Source organism: Electrona antarctica (genome assembly GCF_951216825.1).
Source record: "Electrona antarctica genome assembly, chromosome: 15".
Lineage (NCBI taxonomy): Eukaryota > Metazoa > Chordata > Actinopteri > Myctophiformes > Myctophidae > Electrona > Electrona antarctica.
Genome location: NC_136796.1, coordinates 14,140,004 through 14,148,630, shown reverse-complemented (window position 1 = coordinate 14,148,630; position 8,627 = coordinate 14,140,004). Strand labels below are relative to the sequence as shown.

General features: G+C 45.8%; 1 long non-coding RNA gene across 1 annotated transcript in view; it reads right to left on the bottom strand.

The window, feature by feature from the left end:
- Nucleotides 1–3,032: 3,032 nt before the first annotated feature.
- The window catches only part of LOC306938581, a 70,100-nt gene continuing 64,505 nt past the window's right edge, over nt 3,033–8,627 (bottom strand). Inside the window, exon 4 of the long non-coding RNA XR_013791753.1 lies at nt 3,033–3,946. This is a non-coding gene — a long non-coding RNA (uncharacterized lncRNA). The remainder of the gene's footprint in view (nt 3,947–8,627) is intronic.

The following is an 8,627-nucleotide window of genomic DNA, read 5'->3' as shown; positions in this document are numbered from 1 at the left end:
ATATAGGCATTTTCTCCACCTGGTGGCTGACTTCAGTGCAGTCAGGTGACACATGACACTGTGCAAATACCCTCTCATGCATTGAACTGATGTGTACAAGGTCCGTTTGAAAAAGACTCAATGAATTGGACCGGCTGAACTAGAGGGCGAACCCGCTAACAGCCTCAACACAAACAACCCCCCCCCCCTCTCCACACACACACACACACACACACACACACACACACACACACACACACACACACACACACACACACACACACACACACACACACACACACACACACACACACACACACACACACACACACACACACACACACACACACACACACACACACACACACACACGACTACCGTCACACTGTCAACTTGTCTTCATTCCAGCGCCCGTCCTTTTATCAGTGGTGGAAAGTAACTAAGTACGTTACCAATTTTGAGGTATTTGTACTTTACTTCATGAGTTATTCCAATTTCCTATACTTTTACTTCTACTCCACTACATCACAGAGACAAATATTGTACTTTTACTCAACTTTTTCAATTCAGAAATAAACGTTTATAAAAAGCTCACGGTCACGGAAAAAGTATTACATGTTTTACTTAAGTAAAAGTCAATCAATACTGCAATATAGAACTACTCTGTTACAAGTAAAATTCCAGAATTCAAAATTAAAAGTATTAAAAGTAAAAGTATTGGTATCAAAATGAATTAAAGTACACAAATAGAAAGTACTGTAAATGTTTAAAATATATAAAAGATCTTTTGAAAATAGCAACTCTACAAGCTTGTAGACCAACTATTTTCAAATGGCCGAAATGTATACGGCTGAAGTGGTTAATGTATGTTTAGTAATAATAACCAAAATGTAGTAACTAGTAACTAAAGCTTTCAAATAAATGTAGTGGAGTAAAATTTCAATATTTGGATCCGAGATGTATAGTGATGTAGAAGTAAGAGTATTGGAAATTGGAAATACTCAAGTAAAGTACAATTACCTCAGAATTGTACTTAAGTAGCCTAACAGTACTTGAATACATGTCATGCACTTACTTTCCAGCACTGCATGATGCGGTGCAATGTGCACTGCATGTAGAAGTAGATATCCTCATATGATAAAGTATAAAACAAGGGCTTATAAGTAGTTAATCAGAGGAATGCCAGACTAGCGGAGCAAGGCCCTGCTGCAGCCAGACAGCAGAAGAGGACATGCAGGGTGAATGGACTTAAAGTGAGGCCTGAGTGGACATACGTGTACATGAAAGGAAGAGACATGGTGTGAAAGTGCTGATGTGTGTAAAGAACTATACTGTCCGGTGTGTTTCACTGAAGCTAATTGGACGGCATGCACGCGCACGCACGCACACACTCACACACGCACACGGCACGCACGTACACACACACACACACACGATAATGAATTGATTTTGGATCATGTGATGAAACCATTTGGCTAAACTGGAAATGACGCCTCAAAGGTTCTCAAAGTGGGGTCTAGGGGCCCCCAGGGTTCCTGAAAGGGCTTCCAAATGGACCCCTACAGGTCTGTAACTCTCAGAGTAAAGATTGATATTAAAAGGTTAGGGTAGGCACCCTCACAAAAATGCAGAATGCTGTAATCCTGGTCTCTAATATACTGCCTCCCCCTCGTCAGCCTGATGGAGGGGAAAGGAACTTGTTGGGTATAAAGCGTTACTTCCACACCCTACGTCCTAACGGGGAAACTCCCCCCTGAGCTCAGTTTCGGGGCTTTCCCCAGGTTGGCAGAGGGAGAGTATAGCGCCCAGGATTATACAGCTCAGGCAATTGTCACTGGATGAAAACATGCATGGGCTACAAAATCATGGGATAAAAAAAAAAAACCCTGACTGATCAGGTGATGCTTGGTTTCGCATGGGGGTTATCAGAGGGGGACTGGGGGCATGGTGGAGCTAGGGGGGGGGGGGGGGGGGGTTGAATTCCAGATTCTTCAAAGCACCTTGCCCCCTTATTTTACCACACAGCTTTGCAACATGGCTCGTCACGGCATGGCCACCGAACATGCAGGCTGACAAAATACCCGACTCTGGAGTCGGGGTACGGCATGTCCCCCCCTTCGCCTCCTGTCCCCCTCTGCGACCCCCTGCCTGCTTCACCCCAACAAGCCTCTCTCTTCCTGCGCATCTCATAAATCACCCGGTGACTCTTCAGGCTTGACCTGCTGATGAACCGGCGCTTAGGGAAACCTGGAGCGTTCATTTAAGTCCCTCATGGAGAGACCCAGAAGGTTATTTTTTGCTCGTTGAGAGATAGTTATTTTTTACTGAGGAGTGGCTTTTGAGAAGGGATTTGAATAGTGAAAGCGAAGGACTCACTCACTCTCTCTCTCTCTCTCACACACACACACACACACACACACACACAACACACAACACACACACACACACACACACACACACACACACACACACACACACACACACACACACACACACACACACACACACACACACACACACACACACACACACACACACAACCTTGCAAAGCACCAACATTCTGGTTGGGAGCAGTTAGGGGTTGAATATCTTGCTCAAGGACACTTTGACATGGAGCCAGCTACTGTATAGGGCCTCAAACCGGGGGCTCGCACCGGGAACCTTAATTCCTTTCCTGAGCCACTGTCAAGTGAAGTGAGCAAAAAACTACGCTAAATTGTAGCCACAAGTATTTTTAATGGAAGCAATTTCAAGAGTAATCCACATTGGGTTCATAACATTGGTATGGTTCATCTGACTTTTGATGTCTATTATCCCCTGCTGGTTTGTGGTTTGGACATGTTGTCATTTAATATGGATGATTATCTATTTTGCCATTTAAAAAAATGCAAAGTGCAAAGTCAATAACAGTGTGTATGCACTTACAATACAGCTGGTCTAACATTGCAGGCAGTGAAATTCTTGTACTTCTAGCCTGAATCGTGTGGTCAAATGCGAATAAGAAGATTCAACATAGTCATAGTAGTGATTTGATAATGGTGTAGCCTCTTTATTGATGGTGGTTCAATACACTGCACGCACGCACGCACGCACGCACGCATGCTATTTTTGAACATTTTAACTCAAATCTTTGCTTCTGGGGGGTCCCTGGAACAACATATTTTCAGATGGGGGTCGGCGGCCAATTACATATCATTTTTGGGGTCCTTGACATGAAAATGTTTGAGAACGACTGACATGACTTTTTCAGAAAACTGTCAGGATTTAGAAGGCATTTGTAGAATCGAACTTAGGGTTAAATAGCTCTTTCTCTCTCTCTCTCTCTGGTCCATCACTTAAGGATACGATGTGTATGGGGTCCAGTGAGCAGGCTGAATGATGGTATTTTTGCCTGTTTTTCTACTTTCTCTGCTGAAGTCTGAAGTGGCACTCCTCTTGGGATATGTTTCTGCCTTTTCTGTCGTGGCCAAGGTAGATGAATCATTAATTAGGCCTCCCTCTCTGCCAGACCATCTGTGCGGGCTCATCTTCTGCTTAAAAACATCTTAGGCTGTCTCTGTAGACACTTAACAATGTGTGCTGCCAGTTTTAAACTTCCTTTCTTTTGATTGTCTGTCTGTTTCACAGAGCTTTTTGGTATGCAGAGATCAACGTTTTAAAATAAATCATCAGCACTGGAAGATATTTGGTTGTTCCAAAGATAAAAATGTATTTCATAACGCCATGCGGTCTTCCACAATTCACTGCACAATCCCTTTAGGACCTAATTACTCCACTCTAGGTGGAACAATTAAACATTTATAGGACTCCTCCTCATAAAGCCACAGTTATTGTCTGTCCAAGTGACTGGTGGTGGTGTTTAGTATTCCATAGTTTTCTAGGAGCAAAAAAAATGGCCACACTGTTCATTTTCATTTTCTCTTATTCCTTTGTCCTCCATCACAAGGTCGATGTTGCCCAAAGAAACCTTGGAATGAGAAAAAAAAGAAGTGAATTTTAGCAGGATCTGACCACGGTATTATGGAATTCCAGTATGTTTGGAATAAACCAGTGTTATATATAAAAGCTTAAAGTTAATATTTGGGGTGGAAACCTCCATTTTGCAGAAAACTATTAGAACGAAACGAAAATACATCGCCTGGATGCAACTGGGTGCATCCATTGGTGTATCAGTGATGTATCCCAAGGTCATCGGGGTCTCTCGAACATCATACCCCTCACTCGGGTGACCCAGCCGGGGTGATCAAATCCCGACTTACGTCCCAGTAGCTACCCTCAATCAGAACCACTAGGGGCCGCACAATCCGTTGGAACCACTCCGGAACTACTATGCCGGGACTGAGAGGTACAATTAAAATAGGATTCTCTATACAGTGTAATAATCAATCTACAAGCTCACAACACGTCCCACAGAAATCTATAGAAGCTTATAAACTTAGATTGGCCATTCTTGCCAAATCTTTTCCCAGAATAGTTATGCTAAGGTAGGGGCATGTGGTTAATTTGTGCAAGTCTCCATTTTCAAACGTATAAGAAATCATTGTGCATCTCTGTTTGCACAGTGTATATTTGTTCCAGGATTTATTTCACAACATCATGCATTTAGACCGGTGGTGCTCAAAGTGGGGTCTGGGGACCCCCTGGGGTCCTTGAGGGGGTTCTAGGGGGTCCCCCAAGCCTGCAGAATGGCTGGGCAACGTCAACCCATCATATCAACGCTCGACGGGTACTACCCGGAAGACTTCATCGTTTCGTCGTGGCTTCAAAACTCCTCTGAGCAACTTCCATTGAAGTGAATAGCGGGGGACGGGGCTATCTAGTTAAGAAAACTGTAACTGTAATGTCTTATACAGTACTTTTTAAAAGGTGTAATCTGGATTACAGTAACGGTTGCATAGTAACGGGGATTACAGGCTTGGTTACATTCTCCCTTTCCCCTCATCAATTTTAGGCCTACAAATAAGTTCAAACACCAAACAATACAATAATCAAGTCGAAATAGTATGCATGGTGATGGCGCATGACAGGTCCTGCGCTGTCTGCCGCTGCCCATAGCACTGTCTGTCGCTGCCGCTGCCCATAGCACTGTCTGTCGCTGCCGCTGCCCATAGCACTGCCTGTCGCTGCCGCTGCCCATAGCACTGCCTGTCGCTGCCGCTGCCCATAGCACTGCCTGTCGCTGCCGCTGCCCATAGCACTGCCTGTCGCTGCCGCTGCCCATAGCACTGCCTGTCGCTGCCGCTGCCCATAGCACTGCCTGTCGCTGCCGCTGCCCATAGCACTGCCTGTCGCTGCCGCTGCCCATAGCACTGCCTGTCGCTGCCGCTGCCCATAGCACTGCCTGTCGCTGCCGCTGCCCATAGCACTGCCTGTCGCTGCCGCTGCCCATAGCACTGCCTGTCGCTGCCGCTGCCCATAGCACTGCCCATAGCACTGCCTGTCGCTGCCGCTGCCCATAGCACTGCCCATAGCACTGCCTGTCGCTGCCGCTGCCCATAGCACTGCCTGTCGCTGCCGCTGCCCATAGCACTGCCTGTCGCTGCCGCTGCCCATAGCACTGCCTGTCGCTGCCGCTGCCCATAGCACTGCCCATAGCACTGCCTGTCGCTGCCGCTGCCCATAGCACTGCCTGTCGCTGCCGCTGCCCATAGCACTGCCCATAGCATGACGGGGCCTGCGCTGTCTGTCGCTGCCGCTGCCCATAGCACTGTCTGTCGCTGCCGCTGCCCATAGCACTGTCTGTCGCTGCAGCTGCCCATAGTACTGTCTGTCGCTGCCGCTGCCCATAGCACTGTCTGTCGCTGCCGCTGCCCATATAGCACTGTGCACACGAGCAGCATCAATGGTTTTCCCCACCGTCAGAATCGAACTCTCCAGTCCCCATATTATATATATTATATTATATTACATTATATAGTGATCTATAGCCAGCGGACACTCCGATCAGTGATCTGAATAGGGTAAAAGAGGAGGCGGGGGGTGTGTGGACTGTGGAGTGCTTTGTAGCCGCGGGGACACGGGTGGCCATGGGTGGCCATGGGTAGTGAAATTCTGATGGGGCTAGTGGAAAATGATACGATACCGTTCAAATGGCACTTATCTAACCATATGGACTAATGATATAATTAACAAGCAGTGGGGTGAAATCAACCCTCAACGGTGTTGACCAGTGTGGTGGTGGTACTGTTTCCACCACTGAGCAGCAGCGTCTGTCCTCAGAGATCACGTCCCTACATCTGCTTCTCCCATTCTCGCTTTCTCAGAGACTGTTGACTTCATTTCCTGTCGGCCGCGCCCCCAAAACGCTTTCTTTTTTTTTTTTTTTGCTCATCTGGTTTTCTATTCCTTCTCCAGTCCTTCTGTTTGTCTGGAGCAGTGGTGGAAAATGTACTCAATTGTTTGTACTGTACTTAAGTAAAAGCATCAATGCATGAGGTGTAGAAACACTGTTATAAGTAAAAGTCCGGAATTCTACATTCACTTGCGTGAAAGTACAAAAGTATTGGCTTCCAAATGTACTTAAAGTACCAACATGCATTTCAAGTTCTCAAATGTATAATAATCTTTTAGAAATATCCGATCTACAAGCTATGGCCGATATATGCAAACTTTTCAAATAATTGTAGTGGATTAAAAGTACAATATTTGCCTCTGAGACGTAGTGGAGTAGAAGTAAAAGTATTGGAAATTGGAATTACTCAAGTAAAGTAAAAAAAAAAAATACCTCAACATAGAAATTAAGTACAGCACTTAAGTAAATCTACTTAGTTACTTTACAACACTGGGTATGTCTTCCGTCACTCCGTCTCTCTGTGTGTCTCTGAGTCACCGTGGCCTGAGAATGACCCGACATGACCCACCCAAATCAGACCACAAATATCAACAGAACAAGACATAAATCAGGGGAATCGTATCAACAAAAATCAAGCCTGAATATTTGGAAACCCACCGATTAGATACGGTTCTCTATAACTACCTCAACAGATGACTTTTTGTTCAGCTGAAACTCAAATCACATGCCCATTTTACGCTACTGTATAATTAATTGCCCATTGAGTTGAATGAGAAGCCGGGCCGACATCATGCGCAGTGCGGATGACTTTCTCAGTCTGTGTTCATTAGCGCTTCTCTTCGTTAAGTGGCTTCGTTTGCAGTTGGGCAACTTTTATCTTTTGCTTTGCTTCTCTTGGCAGGTAGTCAGCTAACAGAGGTATGTATGGAAGTAAGATTCACATCAGCATTAAACATTTAAAAAACTCTAACCTCATTCTTGGTGTGTAAAGGCTGAATGCTAATGCACATTATAAAGCACTTTGGATAAAGCTGGTATATACCGTAACAGCACCAATTACTTTGTCTGTAAATGTTCTCTATGTGCATACACAGCATATTTCACAAACATTTGGGCCTATGAAGAAAGACCATCCAAAAGTCACTGCAAAGAAAAATGCAGTCAAAGGGGAAAATAAGCATGTTTTTCTTTTTTCCATTACTTTATATAATAAAAAAAAAAGCTTTCACCCACCGGCTGAGTTGAATAAGAGGCAGTATGTATTTGTGGCCTGGTATGTATTTTGCGCATGGCAGCATTGAGGTAATAACCTCTGTCAAAATAACCGGACAAACGCTTGTCAGTCAGGCGAGGTGGCCAAATAACTCCCCAAGACAAAAGAAGGGGAGGGAGGAAAAGGAGGTAGGAGGAAGAAGAAGAAGACAGTGACAGGGAGTCACATTCATATAACAGATTGGCATCAAAACGGAGTGACATTCAAAATGAGGCCGAAAAGATTAGACCGCCGTAGCCGCCATTTGCGGTTTTGATGGACTGTCAAAGGACCCTTCTTCCAGAGATTACCCACCTGTCACTGGAAGGCTGTCTGGGATGTTATACAACACCCCATACCATAATTGCATTCCTTATGAGTCTTATAGCGACAGCAAAAAAACACTCTATGACATTCTTTAGCTCCCTGAGTTTCCTTCAGTGCATTTACCAAATCAGCCTGTGATCTGTATGCTGCTCCACAGTCAGGACAGTCAATCAGCATGTGATGTGTATGCTGCTCCACAGTCAGGACAGTCAATAACACCGGGGCTCCACCGGGCGCGTCAGCGTCGCGTCTCCGTCACCGTCAGGGAATGTTCCCTTTTTAATCAATGAAGGGTGGCTCCACTGCCCGCGTTGCGTGACATTAACGCGTGCATTACACCAGGGCTCCACCGGGTGCGTTGCGTCGCCGTCAGCGTCGCGTCTCCGTCACCGTCAGGGAATGTTCCCTTTTAATCAATGAAGGGTGGCTCCACTGCCCGCGTTGCGTTGCGTTGACGGAGACGCGACGCGTGCATTAAAATTGAACCGGTGCGTTTTTTGACGCACGCGACGGAGACGCAACGCGTCCGGTGGAGCCCTGGTGTAACAATTGAACCGGTGCGTTTTTTGACGCACGCGACGGAGACGCAACGCGTCCGGTGGAGCCCTGGGGTAAGCCTGTGATGTGTATGCTGCTCCACAGTCAGGACAGTCAATAAAAATCACACCTGTGTGAAATGAGGGGCGCTCTTATCATCATACATCATCATCTCATCATCTCATACCGGCCAAACACAATTACTGTAATTTGCGTCCTCACTTTTGTCTTCAATGTTTG